The sequence below is a fragment of the Melanerpes formicivorus genome, unplaced genomic scaffold, assembly GCF_026170545.1.
Source record: "Melanerpes formicivorus ecotype bairdi unplaced genomic scaffold, bMelFor1.0.p_v2 SCAF_12, whole genome shotgun sequence".
NCBI lineage: Eukaryota > Metazoa > Chordata > Aves > Piciformes > Picidae > Melanerpes > Melanerpes formicivorus.
In genome coordinates this window covers 3,472,032-3,494,674 of record NW_027142364.1, presented here as the reverse complement: position 1 = coordinate 3,494,674, position 22,643 = coordinate 3,472,032, and the positions used below count along the sequence as shown (strand labels likewise).

At 47.7% G+C, this 22,643-nt stretch overlaps 1 protein-coding gene across 6 annotated transcripts in view; it reads left to right on the top strand.

The window, feature by feature from the left end:
• TNIK (TRAF2 and NCK interacting kinase) overlaps window positions 1-22,643 on the top strand; it is a 200,695-nt gene that overhangs the window by 7,978 nt on the left and 170,074 nt on the right. The window lies entirely within an intron of this gene.

Sequence of the window (22,643 nt, the reverse complement as noted above, 5' to 3'; positions counted from 1 at the left end):
CACAGATCTCTTCTCTGCTTCATTGCCATCTTTCTTAGGTGTGTCACACTGTGGGCCAGAGATCTGACAAAGTGACCTAAACAACTTTCATTTCCTAGTACCTGGTGGTCCTTCTGATGGTGGTGCTCCAGGAGCTCTAAGCCTCCTGGTTATTGCTTACCATGCTTCTGCCACTCCACATCACAAACTGAGATGAAAGCAGAGAATGAGTTTGGATGGTGTTAGTTTGTAGGATCTCCCTTGTGGCTCACTAGTTGTGGTGTGGTACCCAGGTAGTATCTGAGCTTTGCAGGTGGTCACTCCCAAAACATAGCAAATTGAATGGAACAGAATAGAATAAACCAGGTTGGAAGAGACCTTCTGTGCTTTGTGGGGGCACTTAAAAAGTTCTTGGCTGTAGAAATAATACACAATATAGACATATAAAAAATATATATGTATTAAAAAATGTGGATCTAACTGTTCCCCCTTGAGTGGAGCAGGGCAGTGTGGAGGGCTGGTGTGCCTCTGAATGGCACGGTCTGTGTCCCTAGACTTGCCATCTAGACCTTCAAAACACAGACCAAAATTTCCCTATCAACTCATTTACATGGCAGGTGTTGAATTAGCCACGCTCCTGTTGTGCACATGAGACTTGGCTGGAAAGGAAGGGACACTGCCCTTAAACTTGTGAGGGTTTTTTTTTGTGTTATATCCTTCCACTGAATACTCACAGTAGGTGTTTGTGGAGGAGCTCCTCTCAAGTGCCTACAGATGCCACCATCTGGGGAGGAACATACGATGGGTGTAAGGAAACGATGTTCTTGGAGCAAAACCAGAGGCCCAGGCAACAAAATTAAAAGAGCTTTGAATGCATTTTCTGGCTATGCAGACAAGCTGTCTTGGTGCAATAAATCTTCAGCCTTCACATATTGATTAGCTTCAGCAAACAATGTGATGGCTCTGCTCTTCCCATCGCTGTTCCATGGGGACGGGTGTGTTGGTATGGCTGAAGAGGCTGTAATAGCTAAATGGGATTCCAGTAGTGAGAGCAGCTCTCAAATGCTCTCTAAAGTGAACCTCCCAGCCAGTGTGACTCTGTCTGCTGCAAGTACAAACACAGTGTGCTCCAGTGGTGACCAGGCTGGAAGTGGCTGTCTCCTCCCTGCCCTGCTCATGGCTTGTCATGGTTTCTTCATTATTCACATATCACTGGGCACAGTTCAAAGTGTGTGTTTGCTGAGCTGTGTCTCTACTCTCAGAAGCAATGTGGTGTGGTAGTTTAATGGTGGTTGTGTCTTGCGCACTGAGCAAGCCCCAGACCCTTGGAAAATCATGATGAGAAAGGTAGCAGAGGCAGCAGTTTGTTGTCCCTGTGGAACAGCAGTGGGAGAAAGGATGGAGAGCTGGTTTAACAACTGCATCTGAAAACCCAACCAGAAGACTTTCCAGCTGAACATCAGGAAACAAATATTTACTGCAAATGTGGTCTGGCATTGGAACAGGCTGCCCAGGGAGGTGGTTGAGTCACCATCCCTGGATGTGTTGAAAAGCCATGTAGATGTGGTGCTTGGGGATATGGTTTAGTGGTGGACTTGGGAGAGTAGGGGTTGATGGTTGGGACACAATGATCTTGAAGGTCTTTTCCAACCTAGATGACTCTGTGATTGGCAGGCCCGCATTTGGCCACAGCCTCTAACTACACAGTGGTGGAAAAGCTTTTCCAGAGGCGGTTTGGACCTTGAGGTGAAAATCCCAGGTTGCTCTGGAGACAAGGGATGGAAAGCTAGGATGGAGCAGCTGTAAAATTAGCATAACAATATACCTTTAATTCAACTTGAAGGAAATAATTGAAGACTAGTTGTCGCTTATGCTGATGACCTCTGCCAAGATGACTCATGCTGCAATAGAATATGAGTCACTTGTTAATGATGGCCTGTTAAGGAGAAAGTGCCAAATCCTGGTAACTTCTTCACTGTGCAATATAAAAGCCATGATGAAGAAAGGTGTTCAGGATATTATCGCCTAAAAATAACTGGTATTTGAGAGCGCTGAAGCACCTTTACTTGGCTCTGGGGGACTCTGGAATGAAAAGGCAAAGGCCCTGAGCAGAATTGCTGCTGCTGCTTTGGTTTTGCTTTGAAAGAGCTACATGAGATGCTTTGCACATGTCCTCCCCCAGCCTTATGTATTGACGTGATGATGTTGCCCAAGGGTGGGGACCTTGATGGCTCTTCTTCCTGCCAGACAGCTGGTGGCAGGGAGGTGGGTAGGTGCAAAGTTGTGCAGTGAGAATGGAAAACCGTGGCCACCTTAGCAAAGGCTGTCTGGCAAGGGCTTAGCACGGGGAGGGAGGTCTTGGGGGCCACCTGGCTGATTGGAGAGCAGGAAATAGGAAAAAAGATCAGATCCCAGGGGATGCCACTTGATGGGGAGTGCTGGAGTGTTGGGCTGGAAACCTGCAGTTACGATGCTGGGTGAGAGGGAGGCGAAGATCTTTATCTTTGTTGACCCCTGCAGCGAGGGCTTTGCCAGGCAGGATGTCTCCATGAATTCATCTCCTCTGAGGTTTGCCAAATGGGTGCAGGATGAGAAGTGTTTTTTTTATGGCTGTAAGGAACTGGTGGTGCTCCTGCAGCAATTGACTTGAGCTCTCGTTAATCATCTACTAGCTGTCTTAAAAGCTTCCTCATATTGACCTAATGTTTTCCCTCAGTAAATGGAGGTTTTGCAATCCACAGAAGAAAGTGAGAGCTAGGTTTGAAGGTGCTTAGGACCAGAGGCAGGAGCTCAGCAAGATGCCATAGATGGGCTAGCTCCTGGGCTCAGCCTGGGTGTTGGTGCCTCAGACATGCTGCTCTTTGCCCTTTCACATGGCAGAAGGGCAAGAGGAAGGTACAGCAGTGAGACACTTTGGCCCTGAGAAAGGGTTTTTAACTCATCAAAAGCCTGATGATCTTGGCTGTGGTTATGAAATCCTGTGAAGTCCAGACACCAGCAGTTAACTTCAGAGGGGAGGGTTTTTTTTTCTCTAGCTGTCATACTTTTAGGGAAGCATGCAACAGGTTCCACAAAGCGCATAATCCAAAGGTCAAGTCGAAGACTCCAAATAATGTATTGAAAATTCAGAAGGAAAAGTGGTGATAAGTATCTGAGGCCTTGCCTTCTGTCTACCCTGAGTAATGTACCCCAAGAGCTGGAGATCTCCAGGCTGCTTCTGGCATGTTTTTGTTTGCTGGGTGAGAAGCTGTCTACCTCTGCCATCCTTCACCCCTGCCACCTGCTTTAAGGTGTATCTTGACCTCTGGACCTTGCCTGCTTGCAGTCCAGACTGGATTGCAAGATCCTGCTACCTTATGCAGCACCAGTGTGGTCCTCAGGCAGGTAGGAGGGTGGTGGTGAAGGGCTGTAGAGGAAGGTTGAGGCTTGAGGAAATGAGAAGGGGAGGACCTGAAGGAAGAAAGCTTTGCACCCAGATGTTGCAATGTGAAGAAACCAAAGGACGTCAAATATATAAGTGGTTGCATTGCAAAAAAAAATGGTGAGGAATGGATCTCTCTGAGGGATGGAGGAACACCTCTTCCTGAAAAGAAACTGCAGTGGGATCCAAGTAGTTCCTTTGTTTTGCTTATTTGGTAATTATCATCCTCTTCATTAGCATAGTGGTCTTGCTGCTGTGGCAGCTCTTGGGAGCTGCTCTTGAGCTGCTCTTGCCGTCCTTGGCAGCCTCAGCATCAGAGGGGACCCACAGTAAGAGGGGTTTTGCTCTTTGGTGCAGCACACCATAGAGTCAATAAGGTTGGAAAAGACCTGAAAGATCATCAAGTCAAACCTGTCCCCCAAGACCTCATGACTACTAAACAGTGGCACCAAGTGCCATGTCCAATCCCCTCTTGAGCACAAACACCAGTGCTGTTGGTTTTCACTGAGCAGCTGGATCCTGGCTGCCAGCTTCTCCTGGGGTGATCTTCAAACTGGCCCTTAGACCTGAGGTGCCCTAATAGGACCAAAGCTTCTCAGCCATGAGTGGAGTTGGGGTTGCCGCATTGGGAAAGGCCAAAGAATGGGGTTGCTGTGTTAGGGAAGGCTGAAGGATGGTTGAGCTGCATCTCCATCGCTTCTTACCCATGTTCAGGCTTGGGAAGGGCAAATGTCCTTTACATGGAGCCTTGTGCTTCTAAGGTGTACCAGCTTGCACCCTCTGAGAAGTGGCTGGAGTAAAGGCATTACACTTTTTGAATAGATAATGACTTTATCCTGTGGTTCAAAGGGAAGGACTCCTGGTAGGTGGTCAGACCGTATCCCCAAAACCCAAGTGGTGTGGTTGGTGAGGGAGGTGAGGCAGAAGTTCAAAGCTGGAGTTGCTTCAAGACCCTTTCACAATTAGTCATGGCTTTGCTTTCGCTGGTGGATGGTGACCTCTTCCATGCTGCTGGTGTAAAGCACAGTGCCTGCACAGAGGAAATGTCCTCGAGAGAAGATGCAAGAGCTCTGCTCATTATCAGAAATGAGTAAAACTGCTCCAAGCTAATCTTGCTGCCTAAAAATAGAAGCGGTGGTAGGGGGAAGGGCTGTCTTCTGTGTTCATTTGCCCTTGATTTTCCTGACATTTTGCTGCTCTATATTATGTGTCTTGAAGGGCTGACTCTGTGTCCTGGTCACACTGGAGTAATTCATGAGAGGATGTGCTGCCAGAATCCACTGGGGAGGAAGGCTGAGGAGCTTGTTCAGGGTCGGGTAGCTAACTTGCAAAGTGCAGTTATTCAAGTTTGCTCCTTCATTTTCCTGCTCCTTGCAGGGTCACAGGTTGTTAGGGGTTGGAAGGGACCTCCAGCAATCGAGTCCAACCCCCAGCCTCTCCCTTAGTGTGATCTTGAAGCTTCCCCTGGAGTGGGTCTGAAGTGATTTTGACTGGCAGTGGGGCAGGATGGATCCCTGGTGGTGGGGGCAGGGGGCACCCATCATGCATGCACCTTGCCAGCGAGAGTCATGCCTTGGCTGAAGGTTTGCAGCAGTTAAGGAAAAAGAAAAGGAAAAAACCACTTATGAGACTTAATTGCTGTGTTATTGTTAGTCAGCATTTAAAGCCCATGTTTCATAACTGCCTTGTGATATCAGCATTTATGTTCTTTGTCAGAATTATGCAAGCAGCTCACCTTGTGATCATGAAATACTGAAGTGCGCTGTCTAATGCTCGCCCTCTGTTTCTCAATGACTCCATAAAACCTCTTCTGCTTTCCATTAATTATGGAACAATAGGGCATTTTTCTCTTTTAAAAAGAGCTGAGCCTTTTTTAATTTATTCCCCCCCCCCTTCAAGTTCTTGGACCAGTTGCTCCTTGGAGACCTTTCTGTTCCATGTGTCTAAACCAGGATGGACTTAACTTCTGTTCTTCATTATGCTGCGATTAGCCACTTGAGGGGAAGCAGGAGGTTTGTGAATCCATCTAGGAGCAAAGGTCTTGCTGTATTGGGGTAGTCCCAGCTGGTGCAGGGGCTATTACTGGCACTAGTAATGTGATCTACCTACAAGGTTAGCTGAGGCAACTGGGAAAGATGGGAACTGGTTGGGGTGGGATGACTTCTGTTCCTCCTCACAAAAACGCTGAAATCCTTCCCTCCTCTTGAAGGCCTCATGTATTGGAAAAGAATATTTCATTATGCTGGGAAGCCAGCTCAGCTCTCAGGGTTTCCCCAGACTGCAAGAGCTCTGAACTCAGAATGGACTTTCGAGTGGGGGTGACACCAAGTGTCCTAGATGCACTTACAAGTGATGCAGCCCTGGCAGAGTTGACAGTGGAAGTCAAACCCTCTGGCCTCTCATCTTGTGCTGTAGCCATTAAACTCTGCTCTCCTAAGATTAGATAATGTGTATTTTTGGTATCTGCAAGAATTGCTGATCAAATTCCCTTGTCTGTAGATACTCAGTTATTTTCCAACTGGAATTGTCTGCTAACACCAGAAAAAAGCCTTCCTGCATCCCACCAGGAGTGCTCAGTGTCCCCTGAAGGCTGCAGTGCCAGAGCCAAGCAGAGCAGGACATCTGCTGTGACTGGGGCCCTGTGAGTTGGGCTCTGGTCTTTACCCTTGGGAGTGTCTGTGCTATGGCTGGGTCTTCCCCACCTCCACATCCAGCTTTTGTAGGACAGCAAGAGTAGGCTTCTCCCACTCAGTGACATCCAGAGCAAGAGTGGGAAAGGGAAGCTGGTTATGTTTTGTGGTGCTGTTGGCTACATGATAATTCTGCAGGTGACTAGCTAGAGGTAGTGTGGTCTCTTGCTACTTGATTGGAAGAGTCTTGCATGATCTCATGGACTTAACAGAGACCCAGAATTTACTGTTTTTCATCTGAGCTTTCTCAAGAAGAAAGACATGATCAGGGGTTTTGTTGGTTTTGGGGTTATTTTTGCCCCATCCCTGTAGAAGGAAAGCATTGAAACGTTTCTCCAAGCACAGATGTGGAGTGCAATGTGGTTGGGTTTGCCTGAATACACTGGAGAGGATGTGTCTCCAGGCTCCCTGGCCAGCCTGCTTCTCCACTCTTTCAGACTGCTTCTCATACACATCCGGAGCTGCAGAAGGCTTTTCAGATGCTAATGAGGAGTTTATAGATAAGATCCCCTGTGAGAAAGGAATGCTAGGATAGACTCATAGCAGGGGAAATCAAGGTGAGAAGGGGTCAAGCATCTTCCCTAGATGCACTTACAAGTGATGCAGCCCTGGCAGAGTTGACAGTGGAAGTCAAACCCTCTGGCCTCTCATCTTGTGCTGTAGCCATTAAACTCTGCTCTCCTAAGATTAGATAATGTGTATTTTTGGTATCTGCAAGATTTGATGAGCAAATTCCTTTGAATAAAATGCTTTTCTTGTATGCTTGCCAACACAGAGTGAGGTTTAGGATGTGAGGGAAAGGAAATAACTTGCAGGTGTCAGTTTCCAGGAGGGGAATCAGAGGAGGAGATAATACCCAAAAGGTCAGAGTCCTTGGGAGGACTCAGTGGTGAGGATCACATCCTGCATCTCTGTTCTAGAATGATGTAAGGAATTCAAGGTGTGAACTTACTGCCAGCAGCCTGCTATGAGTTTCAGTATCATTGGACAGTCTGGATCTCTGGCAGTGGTGAGACAGGGAACTGGAGTTTGGGTCCCAGGATAGATCTGAAGGTAACAGGGTTAACTTTATACCTGAATGTTTGGGTTCTTGATGATGGGTTCTTGGATTCCAGTTGCAGAACTCTGGCTTTCCATGGTGTGAGTTGTAGTAGCACAGCACTTGGTGTCACCCCCACTCGACAGTCCATTCTGAGTTCAGAGCTCCTGCAGTCTGGGGAAACCCTGAGAGCTGAGCTGGTTTCCCAGCATAATGAAATATTCCTTTCCAATACATGAGGCCCTCAAGAGGAGGGAAGGATTACAAGGCCATCCTATTCTCATAGTAATTTGTCTTCCTCGCTGTAGCCTGAGGCTGTAAGTTGGGCTGGAGCTCATCTGAGCCTGCGCTGCAGTTGGCTTTCAATAGCACTGCTGCAGCTGCCCTCCCCTCTGACCAGGACAGATGGTGATGGGCCAGCCAGGTCTGCTGGGTGGAATGAGGTGGTGCTGTTTGCTGGCTGTCAGCTCTGAGGATTTAGGGTGGCCTGGTGGAGTTTGTGGTGTTCTTTATTGAACTTTCTGAGACAGTGATGGTGGTTGAAGCTCTTGCATGCATTTGATTTCTCGTTATGAGCTTCTGTAGCCATTAGTTTTATCCCTTGCCCATGTGGTAAGCTCTAACTTATTTCATCCAAAAAGGCTTTTCTTATCAGCTTTTTGTGTAGAACTCAAATAATTCTAGGAACTGTAAAAATGGAGATGAGAGCTGTGAAGAGGTGATTTGGAACAGTCAGCATGGCTTTGCCAAGGGCAAATCCTGCCTGACCAACCTGGTTGCTTTCTATGAGCAGGTGACAAAATTAATAGATGAGGGGCGAGCAACTGAAGTCGTTTACCTGGACCTGAGCAAAGCCTTCAACACTGTCCCGCACCACATCCTGGTCTCCAGACTGGTGACACATGGGTTTGATGGGTGGACCACTAGATGGATAAGGAACTGGCTTGATGGCCGCACCCAAAGAGTGGCTGTCAATGGCTCCATGTCCCAGTGGAGGCCAGTGACAAGCGGAGTCCCTCAGGGATCAGTCCTGGGACCTGTCTTATTCAACATCTTTGTGGGGGACATGGACAGTGGCATTGAGTGCACCCTCAGCAAGTTTGCTGATGACACCAAGCTGTGTGGTGCAGCAGACACGCTGGAGGGAAGGGAAGCCATCCAGAGGGACCTTGACAGGCTGGAGAGGTGGGCACAAGCCAACCTCATGAAGTTCAACAAGACCAAGTGCAGGGTCCTGCATCTGGGTCGAGGCAATCCCAGGCACAAATCCAGGCTGGGCAGTGACTGGCTGGAAAGTAGCCCTGAGGAGAGAGACTTGGGGGTGCTGGTGGACAAAAAGCTCAACATGAGCTCTCAATGTGCTCTTGCAGCCCGCAAAGCCAATCAGATCCTGGGCTGCATCAGGAGAAGTGTGGTCAGCAGGTCGAGGGAGGTGATCCTCCCCCTCTACTCAGCCCTGGTGAGACCCCACCTGGAGTACTGTGTCCAGTTCTGGAGCCCCTATTACAAGAGGGATGTGGAGGTGCTGGAACGTGTCCAGAGAAGGGCCACAAGGATGATCAGAGGGCTGGAGCACCTCTCCTATGAGGACAGACTGAAGGAGTTGGGACTGTTCAGTCTGCAGAAGAGAAGGCTCCGAGGTGACCTAATTGTGGCCTTCCAGTATCTGAAGGGGGCCTACAGGAAGGCTGGGGAAGGACTTCTCAGGATCTCAGGTAGTGATAGGACTAGGGGGAATGGAATGAAGCTGGAGGTGGGGAGATTCAGGCTAGATGTGAGGAGGAGGTTCTTCACCATGAGAGTGGTGAAACCCTGGAATGGGTTGTCCAGGGAGGTGGTCGAGGCCCCGTCCCTGGGGGTGTTTAAGAGCAGGCTGGATGAGGCTCTGTCCAGCCTGATCTAGTGTGGGGTGTCCCTGCCCATGGCAGGGGGGTTGGAACTAGATGATCCTTGTGGTCCCTTCCAACCCTGAATGAAACTATGAAACTAAGAAGTTGTGTTCCTCTTCTCCTCACAGAGCACCGAGATGTCCATGGGAAGTATGAATTTCTCCAGGGCTGAGTTCTTGGGGCTGTATTGTACTGAGAAAGAAGCACATGTCCTAAGAGTTCTTTCCCTTTCCTCCCTTGCTTTGTGCAGCATCATCAAAACGCTCCTTTTGGCCTTTTCAACTCATCAGTCTGCTTGTGAAATATTCAGAAAAGCTTGGGCTGAGTTTGCATCACTGTCAGTGGGTTGCATCCTTTTGGAGTGGCTTTGATCTTGCTTACTCCGTGCTGAGTAATTTACACTCCTCTCGAAGGAGCAGCGGCTTCAATGGATCTGCTGCCCTCTGAGAGTCTGGCCCTTGCAGGCTCTCAATTTCTCCTAATGGTAAGCATTTAAATGGCATTAAAGCTGCTGATCCTGATCCTTGGGCTTTTTTAGAGTCATTAACACCTCTGCAAAGAAAGTGTAAAACTTTAGTAAGGTAGCTGGTGGCACTTTGCAGTGGTTTGAATGGATACCCAGAGTGCAGGGAACACAGAGCTGGCTTTCTGGTGCTGGTGGCTGCTGCAGTGTCTGGGTGAGCAGCTGGTGCTCCCATGCATGGTGGGCATCACCCCTGGGGAGTGTTGTTTCCCTTTGGCCAGGTGTTGAGGTTCCCTTTTGGGTGTGAGATTAGGCATATCAAGATTTATTGATTCACAGAATCAACTAGGTTGGAAAAGACCTCAGAGATCATCAAGTCCAACCTAATACCTAACACCTCCTGACATCTGAACCATGGCTCCAAGTGCCACATCCAATCCTTTTTTGAACACCTTAAGGGACAGGTACTCTACCACCTCCCTGGGCAGCACATTCCAGTGGCCAATTCCTCTTTCTGTGAAGAACTTTCTCCTCACCTTGAGCCTAAACTTCCCCTGGTGCAGCTTGAGACTGTGTCCTCTTGTTCTGGTGCTGGTTGCCTGGGAGAAGAGACCAACCTCCTCCTGTCTACAACTTCCTTTCAGGTAGTTGTAGACAGCAAGAAGGTCTCCCCTGAGCCTCCTCTTCTCCAGGCTAAACAACCCCATCTCCATCAGCCTTTCCTTATAGGGTTTGTGCTCAAGACCTCCCCCCAGCCTCATTGCCCTTTTCTGGACACGTTCAAGTATCACGCAATGTCCTTAAACTGAGGAGCCCGGAATTGGACACAGTACTGAAGGTGTGGCCTAACCAGTGCTGAGTATAGAGGCAGAATGACTTCCATGCACCCTGTGGTGCCCCAGGGTTCAGAAATATCCATCTCTCCTCTTTGCTCTATGGTACCTTTCATGTGATGTTAGCAGTTTTCTTTTAAAGGGTTGGTGCTGTTGCGTTACCTTCCCAAGGAGACATTGCTGCTCAGGGGTAATCCTGCCATGAAGTCAACTGAAAAAAAATGAAGTTGGCTTTATTCTTCACCTTGAACATTGTCCTGTGCAGCAGCAGTGCCACAGTGGTTTGATCTTTCTCATGGCCACTGAGAGGTCTCCCTCTTGCTCTCCTTCCTTGGTCTGCTGAGCCAGTTGAGCTCTGCACTGAATTATCATGACTAACGTTAGGCTGGTAGGAAAACTAATGGAGGTGAATAATAGCACCAGATACATAGAAATCAACATTCTTCTCCTTGGAGGCTGTAGATGTAATCCACTTAATATTCTGTGGAACACAAGATTAATTTTCTTCAGCATAATACATGTGAGGGCTTTTCTTTTGAGTTTGCTGGCAGAGGCATTGCTGCTTTGCTAAAGCTGAGGGCAGGGGATTGGGGAGGGGTGGGGGAGAAGGATGCTGACACAACTTCCAGAAGATTCAGGAATAGCAAAATCTGCGTAGGGGAGATTAAATTTCTCCCTCACTGGCAGGACTTTTCTGCAAGAAGTGTCTAGTACTGTGTCTTACTGGGTTGGCCCTTGTTGTGTGTGCTCATTGGGCTTTGCTGTGTGTCAGGATATCTTTCAACTCTCTGACACCTAAAATATTGGAGAATAGATCTGATTTGCCTGGCCTGTGTGGTGAGGCTCTCCTGGTGTGTTCCCAGCACAGAGCAGCATATGGAAACCAGCTCCAGCCTTGCACTTGTCCTCCTTCACAACATATCTTTGCTGTGGTTTAGACTCAGACCTGCTCAGCTTTGTAGAGGTTCCTTTAAAATAATAACAAAGCAAACTCCCTGCTCTTTTTCTTTCACAGGATGGAAAGAATGTGGGGACTTGCCAAGCTTAAAGAGGAGCAGATAGAACAGAAATAAATAAACCAAGTCCATTTATTTTAAGTTGATTAATTTGATGTGTCCTTAGTTTTCTAAAGTAAAATCTGGCCCCTGTGAGTTTAGCAAATCAAATAACAAAAGTGGCAATTAATTTGGAAGTGGTTATGCATGTTTCCCATCCCCTTCTCACATCCCTCCACCCACATGATTAAGCTCACCACTTAGGCCTGTGGGCCAAATCCTGCTTGGGGATGTGCAGTTGTCTGTTTAGAGTTGGAAAAAGTGGATCTGAAGAGCTTCCTCCGTGCCTGAGCATAGGGAAGAACCATGGGCAGGGATGAGACGGGCAGATGGTGGATGCTGGGCTCATGGGGCACGCTGCTGTGGGGTGGGATTTCTCTGTTGAAAATCTGGGTGTTGTGGACTTCTTACAGAATCATTGAGCTTGGAAAAGATCTTTGAGGTCATCAAGTCCAGCTATTAATTCATCATTGTCCAGTCCACCACTAAAGCACATTGCTAAGCACCACATCTACATGGCTTTTCAATGCCTCCAGGCACAGTGACTCCACTACTTCCCTAGGCTGCCTCTTCCAGGGCTTGACAACCCCTCCAGTGAAGAAATTTTTTTCCTGATATCTAATCTAAATCTCCCCTGGCACAACCTGAGGCTGTTTCCTGTTGACCTATTGCCTTGTTTTCACATTTTTAGATTGGTTTACAGCAGGCTGGTACCTGTGGCCTTGCAGGGCTTGCTTTGCTGTTGTGTGTGTTGTGTTAATGTTTCCAGCCTGCTTGTGAGAGCTGATAAATTAAACTGGAGCTCGAGCAAAGAGTGTTTTGCGAGGCAGAGGCCAGATAATATCATGAGTGGCTCCGGGGACCAGAGCTAGCTGAGTGCTCCCAAGGCAGGGAGATGTCAGGGGGCTGTAATTTGACAGGGAGCTGAACTCATCTTGTAAATCAAAGAAAGGTGATGGTTGGGTTAATGGGGCATCATGGTGACTTGCAGAGCAAAAGCAGCACGTTTTCTTGGGATGCCTGCGTAAGAAAGGTCCCTCTGTAATGCATATATCAAATGAGCTAAACTAAATAATCCTTGTCCCTACCCCCAGCTTAGTAACTCAAGGCACTGGCACTTGAAATAGAAAGTGTCTTCCTGAATTTACAAGCATCTCACAGCATAAGAAGCCACCAGGAAACACAGAAGTCTTGCAATGGTCAATACTTTACAACCTGGCAAAAAAAATTAACTACAAATCATTTCAGCGATTCTGGATTGTTTCTGACTTTCAGGTCGTTTTCTTTTCTTGGCATGCAGCAGGCAAGAACTTGCTTTTTGCTGTGTGACCTTATTTCCCCACCCCCCCTAGCTTAAGACCAAACCTTCAGATTCCCTGCTGAGTCTGGCATTACTGGAGGCAGGCTGTGAAATATGGGGAAAAAGGTGAGAAGCTTGCCCTGTCCCTTCCCTACGACTTGCTAACTTTTGGGTGAGAAAGGCCTTTCCAGATAGGAGACACACCAATTAACACGTATTTGATAGTCTTTTAAATCATTTGGCTGTTTGTCAAGAAGGTTCTGTGTTAAAATGTGTTTCTAATGCAGAGTTTGGGGAGCTTGTTGAGTGTAGCTGTGTTTTCTTTTGCAGTCTATTGGCTCCATCTTGCAGAGTTCTGCACCTGGTTGAATGCTCAATAAGTCGATGTCAGTTGCTCCCCATGTTGTCCTTTTGCAAATAATTGTTGCTGGAGGGTTATCCGATCCTTCCTGCTAACCAGCCTTTGTAGGGCCAAGTGTAAGGAGCTGGTGACAAGTGAGAGACTGTGGGTAAACTTTGAAAAGCACTAAAGCAATCCTGTCCAGGTGATCTGTGAAGATCAGACTGGTGTGAGAACCTCAATCCAGTAGGAAGGTGATATTCCTCCAGACACATATGTAGGGACTCTGCCTTGTTTGCAGCACTTCTTTGTAAGTCCTGGCAATAACTTTAAACTGAGGTGTGATGGTTTGAATGGGCAGGGATCTCCACTCAACGTTCTCTGCCTTAAGACCAAAGTGTAACTCCTGATCCTGTGCTGTGAGCAACCTGATCTAGTGTGAGGTGTCCCTGCCTGTGGCAGGGGGGTTGGAACTAGATGATCCTTGAGGTTCCTTCCAACCCTAACAATTCTATGGCATGAAGGGTTCCTAGCAGCTCCACAAGGCTAAGCCCTCCTCAACCACATTATCTTTGGCAGTAAAGCTCATCATCTGCTGCTAATTGAACCTGAATGGTCACAGCTCTTGTTCAGATACCTCCTCAGCTCTCACTTGGCTTTAAGTATCTCTGAGGCTCCTTGACATGCATCTGTTGGTTGTTGCACAGACCCCAACTGTTGAGGGCTGTGGTCTATAGGTTGTTGTTGCCACACTGCCACAGCTGTTTCAACCCCATCAACTTCTTCCTAGTCAGCTCAGCCCATAACTTAAAAACAGACATAAAAGTGGAAAACCATCCCACTTCTAAAAAGCAAAGGGTTTTAAGATTTCTTGATTATTAAATTTTTTTCCCCCTCCTAAGTACATTTGGAAGTGAGATATTCTATTTTCAGGCATTCCTTTGGCTAGAGCTCTCATTATAAGGAAGGAGCAAGGCCGACCTTTTTTGACAAAGGCCATCCCAGATGTCAGCAGTCTCCTGTGAGAGCTGCAAGAGCTGGGATGTCCAGTCTGTAGTGACTTGGAAAGGTACAAACTGGCTTCTGAGCCATCAGCCCTGCAGCCAACCACAGGCCAAGCCACACACATGACCTGTGGTTGGAGACTGAATTTTTGCCTGCATGTGAGAGACAGCTCTGCTTTTGGTGTGAGCTTGGCAGCGACCTTGCTTTTCAGAGTGTGCCTCTAGAAGTGCTATGTTAAGAGGCTATAGTTCTGAAACAGCTGCTTTGGTAAGTAATTAAACCAACTCCTCTGAGAGCCCATAAACCTCTGACAGCCTTTACTAGTAGGTAGCAATTTCAGCTGGATCCAAATGTTTGCTGGCTTAGGTGAAGCTCTTTATTTCACAGAGTACATCTGGTTGGAAGGGAACCTCAAAGGTCATTTTGTCCAACGGCCCTCCAGTCAGCAGGGACACCTCCAACTAGATCAGGCTGCCCAGAGCCACATCAAGTCTGATCTTGAATGTTTCCAGGGATGAGCCCTCAACCACATACCAAGGCAACCTGTTCCAGTGTTTTACCACACTCATTGTACAGAATTTCTTCCTTATGTCTAACCTAAATCTCCCCTGCTCCAGTTTCAAACCATTGCCCACGGTTTTCTCAGAGGGATGAGATCTAAACATTTAGGAATAATATCTTACTGGTCTGAAACTGCAGATAAATGACTTCCAGTGAGGAGAGTGACCAGCTGCTGTGCTCTAATTGATGTCTGCATCCAAAGGAGTGTGGTACAATACTAGTAGTGACTTCAGATCTTCTGGGGACTATAGATATGATTTATAATTGGCTCTGTGGCTTTTTTAGAGACGCTGAGCTGAGCCAAGCCTTTTATATATTGTCCTGTTGAAGTTGTGTGCTTGAATTAGGCATATGTTGAAGTGGCAGCATGTACTGGGGCTGCATTCATCTGGCAGGGCATTGAAAGCCTCGGGGTTCGCTTAGCAGCAGTGCTCTTGCTGGTGCTTCTGCGCTGATTGACTTCTAACTCTTGCAGATGAACAGCCTTCTGTGAACTGGAAGGAGGGCTTACCATACAACTGCAAACAATTTGTGGAGTCCAACCTGGGGATTTGTGGGATGTGCTGTAGAGCTTTAAAAATGATAGAGGGTTGTCTGATTTGGAGGGAACTTCAAATAAAGAATGATATTGTCTTTAAGGGATATGGGATATCTCAGTTGGAATCTTTCTACCTTGGTGAGGCTCATGGCAATCAGATGTTAATCTTCATTAAATTGACAGAATCACAGAAACATTCAGGTTGGAGAAGACCTTCAGGATCACCAAGTCCAACCAATAACCCTACTCTACAAGGTTCACCCCTAAACCATATCCTCAAGCACCACATCCAAATGACCTTTAAACACATAAGTCAGAACTTACTGCTTCTTGGTTGAGTGTCATCAAAATGGGATGGAGTCACCTTGTTGCTAGTGATACTTTGGTGAGGCTTTTGAAGGAATGGAGGAGAGGCCTGGGCACTTGCAGTTTTCATCTGCCTGTGTAGCTTGTGGGTGGCTTTTGCTGAGACTGAACTGTTCCAGTGTGCCCTTCTGGGGCAAGGTTAGCTTTACGTATCTCAGTGTAGTCATTGTCCTCTCCTGGCATCAATGCTGTGTTTTGGGCTGTGGGACCCAGTGTCTGTAGTGGTACAAATGCATCATCTTGGTTTGGTCAATCTTTGTTTCTCAGTCTATACATTCTGTACTGGCTTGGAGCTCTGTGTTTTGTGTTTGTGGAGAGTCTAGAGAATGGCTGCTTTTTCTATTGACATGCTAGAAAGGAGAAACTAGGTCAGAAGAGCTCCTTGTGCGTGCAAGTGCAAGTCTGTGAGCAGGAATTCTGGAATAGGTCAGTGTGGCGTCAGTGGTTTGGCCTCAGCAGGACCAAGTGGGACCAGGCTGTGTATGTGCATGAGGGATTTGTTTTCCTTTTCTTCCTTCCTTCATGCTGTTGGCTATACCTTTTCTGGCTGGTAGCTACAAATCCACACTCATGCCTTAAGCTGAACAGGTAATAGTTGAAGGTGTGGTCCAGCTTTATTGACTGAAAAGCCCAATGTGGTTAATTAGTTCTTATTTTGCTGTTGCCAACTATTGGCAGGTCCTGATGTTTTTGGTTAGGGAAGAGGTGCAAGTGTGGTGGCTGGAACTTTTCTGCAGCAAGAAGCTAGGGAGAGGAGCGGTGGAGACCTAGGAGAGAGCTGATTTATGGTTTAAGAAGAGGAGGTGCGGAGAGCACAGAAGTGGCTCTCAGTAAGGGCTGGAAGACCAACTCCTTGTGAGAAGCTGAAGAGGAATGGTTCAAATAGATTTGTAAACAGGCTTCTCTCAGCTGTCAAGTGGAGAAATTTTTCTCCTGTTAACAACTTAGCCTTGACAACAGTTTTTCTTACGCTGTTCTTGACTAACAGCTTCGTTTAAAATATGGAGCTGGGTGTTTGGGGGTGAGGGAGAACAAACTGCTTCTTGAAAACGAAAACAAACCCCTTGGAGGGTTCCTTATTACTCTTCCAAGTAGAGCAGCTTGTATTGCTTGAGTAGGCAGGAGGTGCAGTGGTAGATGGCATTGATGATAGCTTGTCTTGTGAGTCTTTGGATGGGTGGGCGAAGGAGGGGAAAAGAACCAAAGCTAGGAGGAGAAGACGTGAGATTAAGCAATGAATGTGAGGGCTGACTAGCATCCAGTAGTCCAGCATGGTTCCACTCTGATACTTAGTTACAGCCAAGCAAAGCAAAGTGCCTTAAAAGAACCCAAACCAAACCTGTGCAGCCCTTTGAGGTTGTTTTTTTTTGGCACTGCTTTAATTATTGGGTGAGCTTAGGGCTATGTCTATGTGATGGGAAGGCAGGGTTTGGAACTCAAAAAGGTGATGTCCTCAACCTCTTTCTCTGGAAATTCCCAGTAACTTGGTCAATATTTTGTTGCCTTGGCTTTTGTCTTCCTGCGTTGCTTGCTGCTCTTTGCAGCTGTATTGGCAATTCTGTCCTAGCTTGTGAAGTCCATCTTCATATTCAGAGATTGCATTGGCTTGAAAGGGACCCTTGAAGGTCATCTTGTCCAATCCTGCTGCACTGAGCAGGGACACACCTGCAACTAGGTCAGGCTGCCCAAGGCCATATCAAGTCAATTCTTTGTAGGGCTGTTAAGTAGAAGTGTCTTGGAGATGGAGACACCTAGGAGATCACTAAGAAATAACTGTGTCTTTTAAGTAATCTTCAAACCCCTCTATTTTTTCACTTCATTGCATGTCATTTGGGGTTATGTCCCCAAGGTGATCTAGACCTGTTGCTGTCAAATCATCCAAGCACTTCAACTCCTGTTATAGGAGTTGTGTAAAAGGTATGGCAAAATGGGTGAGGTGATGTGTGTCCAGAGGGAATAGCAACTGATGTCTTAGAGTTCGAGATTGCTCAGGTCCTGATGCTTGGGAGGTGTGCATGGCTGTCTACAGCGCTTCTGGCTTTGCTAACAGGGTTGTCTTCACAGACTATAGAATCATAGGATCAACAAGGTTGGAAGAGACCTCAAGGATCATAAAGTCCAACCTGTCACCCAAGACCTCATGACTACTAAACCATGGCACCAAGTGCCACGTCCAATCCTCTCTTGAGCACCTCCAGGGGCGGTGACTCCACCACCTCCCTGGGCAGCACATTCCAATGGCTAACAGCGCTTTCTGGAAAGAACTTTGTCCTCACCTTCAGCCTAAACTTCCCCTGGTGCAGCTTGAGACTGTGTATGACCCAGCTTAGGCTGGGAAACAAAATCTGGGCAAGTATCTAGTGTGTGAACTAAAGGCTTGATCTTTTTACACATTCCTCTTAGTGATGGTTTGCATAATCAGAAGAACATTACCCAGACAACAACTTTCCCATATTGAATTGCTGAAGGGCTTTCCACTCTATCCTGCATTTCTTGTGAAGGCTTTTCTTACACTCTGAATTAGTCGTCATCTTCTCCTGGCTGGAGCTTGATGGGGTTAAGAAGACAACTTTCTGCAGGCAGTTGTGGATGCACACTACATCTGAAGACAACTGCTTGTGTTGAGAGTGCTGCCCACTGCCATCATGCTAGGCTGTGCGATGCTGACCATGGCATCTCTGTGCCATGGTTTTGCCATGAATTCACAAGAGCCAGCTGCTGTAATGGGAAGGACCCTCTGGTGCTTCCCAGTGTCAAAAGTCTCTCCTTGGGACTGCCAGGACTTGTCTGAGCAGAGGCACCTGCTCTGACACAGAGCTCACTGGTCTGGTATTGAGGGTCACGAGTAACTGGCTTTGTAAGCCGGCTTTGGTTTTTTGAGGTTGCCTGATCAGTTTAGTGGGATCTCCTGCAGAGGTTGCTTTATTGTGGTGCTGTAAGGCAGAGGCTCATAAAATCCTGATGTTTGGGAATATTAGTTGCCCAGGGTTTATTCTTAGTGGAAATGACAAAAACCCTCCTAGTGCCATGGAGCTGTTACAGCTAGATAGTGCCTGGAGATGCTGCTCTGCTACTGACCCATAACTGTACTGCCTCCAGTTACACACAGCATTTGCCTTCTCTAGGGTTAGAACATTTGCTTAATGACTGGCTATCTCCATGGTTTTTTTTGGCTGGAAGTTGTTATTAGCAGCTCAGAACTGGGGGACTAAGTGCACAACGATTGTAGAAGCTCTGATCTCTCATTTCCCCCTCCTGTGCATCCACAGCAATCAGGGTTTAATTGGTGTGCCACTCAGTTTCCCCCCCAGCACTTTTCCACTGTCTCCTCATAGAACCCTGTTGCATACCTTTTGTGGGGGCTGAAAGGGAGAAAGATGAGGCTCCTTCAAGGAAAACAAGCAAGTCTGGTACATAGACTGTGTACAAATGCTGCTGCTTCATCATTTCCATGGATGTATTTAGGGACAGCAAACTGGTGATCCACCAACTCAGTGGTCACTGTAGCCATCACTGGTACACATCTGTACCCCTCAGCCCTTAGCTGGCTGTGGCTGTTCTATAAATAGTCTCCTCAAGCCAAGTGTTGGCCCTTTTCTGCCTTGAACTCGTTGAGACATCACTGTGTGTAGGTGAGGACATCTTTCAGCTGTAGTTTTGCAGGGTCTGGGTTAGAGCAGAGTGGTTTTAACCAGAAGCTTGTTCCTGCTCTGAGCCATGCTGCTGCTGCATGCTGCTCGCCGATAAGGGCCTTCAAAAGGGATGCCTGTTTGGTTGCTGAATTTTGGATCCATCCTGCTTTATCACCCACATACAGAAGTCCCTTTTCTGATAATGCAGCAGTTTAAAATACACTGCTTAGTGAAATAAAATGGACCTTTTGTTTTTCTTTTCTTCCCCACCCCCATGATACTGCTGGAAGTGATGATGCTCTTGCCTTGTTCTGTGTCTCCAACTGGTTTCAGCCACTGAGACTTCAGTGCCACTGATTTTCCTGGGAGATGAGTGGGGGCTATTAACAATTTCCCACTTGAATTTGAGTCTGTCCTGACTGCAGCTGTGGAAGCAGGGTCTGATGCCAGCGCGAGAGCTTGGGTGCCAGCCTGTCCCTGGCCAGAGGACCACGGGGTCTGCAAAGCCCTTGCCATTGATGCCACTATATAAAACATTTCCCATCCCATGAGCAACAGAAAGATCTCCTTGTTGAGTGTTTCATTGCTTTATGAAGAGCCCCATGCCCGAGATTGCTGCTTTGTCTTCTGGCCCAAGTTCAGAGTAACTTATCCTCCTCAACAAGGCTTTGTGTGCTGTGGTGGGTGAGCCGGTGGCCAGTGGCACTTTCCTATAGGAGAAAGCTACAGCTGGGCTCTTCTGGGAGGGGAGTGCTGAGCCTTCACCACCCCTGAAAGCTTTTCTTTTTTTAACCTAAAAATAATCTCATTATTTCCATAGCAGGAAATGGTCAAGCTGTGCAGCACTGCAGGTCTGAGATGGTTGTAGCTGGTGATGTGCAAATGTCTGCTGGTGTCCCTACAGCACTGCCTGGGTTAGTGCTGCCCCTGCCCTGCTCACCTCTCCTGGAGCTAGTGTGAGGGTGGTAGATACTGCTGGCCCCTCTAGACCTAAGGTGAGGGTAGTCTGGTCTGAAACCAGCCGTACCTTGCTGCAGTGCATGGTGTTGGGGTCTCCCAAGCAGAGCCTCTGCTGGTGCTGAGTTATGCCTCTGTCCCTGCCTCTGCCTTTCTGCTCCCCTCGTTTCCTCGGACAGGAGTGGGGGACCCTTCCTTGGTACAAGGGCTCTTAGCAGGGCCCTGGTGCTGCTGCAGGCATACAAATCCTTTTCTGTCTGAGGCTAATGTGGAGCTGAAAATGATTTGTGGGTTTGTCTTCAGTGCTGGTTCTTCTCCCCCCCCATTTTAAACAGCACATCCTCTTGTCCAAACGAACAGATTGCCTCAGTGTTTTCCTTTTTGTTTGTGGCCTTGTTACGTAGTCCAGATGTTTTCAGTTAAAAATAAAGTACAGTAGTGTTTGTGCAGGCAGTCAAGGGTGTGGGAAGAGGAGGCTGCTGTAGCAGGAGGGTTGCAGGCTCACCAACCCTGTGGTGGTGGAAAGAGGTTGGAAAATGTATTGTGAAGAGCAGTTCTCTTTATCAGAAATGGCCAGCTGCATCCCTGAATGTTTCTCCAAACCTCCTGATCATCTGCCCTAGGCACAGCTTTCTTCTCCCTTAATCTCCTAGAGAATATTCAAAAATAGATATACTTGTAGCACTGGAAAAGCCTCTTTCAGAGTTGTTACAGCACTGCAGAGAACAACCCTTAGGAAAGGAACTCAAGAAATAAACAGCTGCAGCTGCTGCCATGTTCCCCCCCCACCACACACCTCCCTTTTCTCGCTCAGTTTGTGGAAAGCAGTGTATCACTGGTTCCCTCTCCCATCCATTCTTGGCATTTCCCTGCCTGCTCCCAAGGCAGTAGGATGCCCACACCTGGCTGAGATTCTGCATACTCAAAACCTGTTGTGCTGCAGCTTCACCCACAGTGCCTGACTAACCAGCTGAAGGTTAGTTGGGGTGTATTTGCATTAGAGCAGAGATGTCCTCCATGGTCTCTGAGCTTTCTACAGTGCAGATGGGACCTCAGAAGACTGAGCTGGGGCTCCCAGCCTTGGAGCTCTGTGAGGCTTTCCACACAGCAGCTCAAGGAAGCTGGGCATATGACAGAGAATAAGGGCAGGAGTAGGATGTGGTGCTTCTGAATGTGTATGGGGTGATCGGAAGGGTTGCTGTGATCTTGCCACAGAGGTGTGCTGGACCCTGGTGGGTACACATCAGTGCACGTTCTGAGCTGAGTGGAAATCTGTCTCAGTCATGCCAAGACTTGCATTGATGTACTTGTGGTATTATTCATGTGTTGAACCTTGCATCTCAGCTGCTCACAATGACCCAGTGTTTGACTTCCAGACCCAGAAGTTCTCTTGAGCTGCTGTAGGCTTTGTAATGAATGGAACCTCTATGTCCATGGTGTGGTGGTGGGTGTCCCTCTCCCGTCTCCCAAGGAGTGCTCCTGGATGACCCTCCTTTGCCTGTTAGAGTTGTTAGTCCAGCTGGCAGCCCCCTGCTTGCAGGGAGGCCAAATCATTTGATACCTCCCTCCAGTCACTGGAAATCCTGCAGGGAGGGTGGTGGTGGTGATAGACCAGGGTTACCCTGCCACGGGGGAGCGCAGAGGTGTGCAGACCTGAGGTGCTGGATGCCTTTGCATCCATCAGCTTCCAAGGGGATCACACTATCCAGAATTGGAGTGATGAGTACAGGAGAATGAGGAGGCGCAGGAAGAGTATAAATAAAGCTCCTGGAAGGGGAAAACCCACCAAGAGGAGAAAATAGCAGCGCTGGTTTATTCTGTCCCTACCCTCCCTCGTACCTCTTGGCTTCTATCATCTTTTAACTCTGCTGGTGTGTGCACTCCAGCTTCTGCACGTGTGTGCACTGGTCTAAGACTGCCCTTCCTCCAGCTGGGCACACACTGGATGAAGGGGGCCTGGAGATGGGTTTTGGTACTACCTACCAAACCGTTATGTCCTCACGTAGCACTGCCCTGGATTTGCTTATCTCAGCTGACAAACCATGGCCGGGATGTACCAAACCAAAAATGACATTTAGGCCAAGTAGCACTAATGCTGCTGACCTCAAGAACAGACCTGAAAACCATGGTTTGACCCCAAAAAGTGACATCTTGCCAGTTAGCTTACTTTATTCCAAAGCTGATACTTTAGCTAAATTTTACTAGCACATAATTACTGTTGCATTTAAAGCATACTGGCCATTTGCATTTCCAGCAGATGATAGTTGAACAGATCAGTGCTCTTCTATAGGTACCTGCCCAGTATCTCTGGAGGTACCTCCTGGCATCTCTAGATGCTGGCAGTGGGCAGTGCTGGGCAGAGCCATGCTGCCAGCAATGCTGCAGCTGCCTACACTGGGAGGCCTCAGCAGGGCTATCACCAGTGCAGTGCCAGGCTGCTTTGACCTTCCAGTACCTGAAGGGAGCCTGTGAGAATGCTGGAGAGGGACTGTCTGCAAAGGCCTGTAGTGATAGGACAAGGGGCAGTGGTTTCAGACTAGAGAAAAGTAGATTGGATGTTAAGAACAAGTTCTTT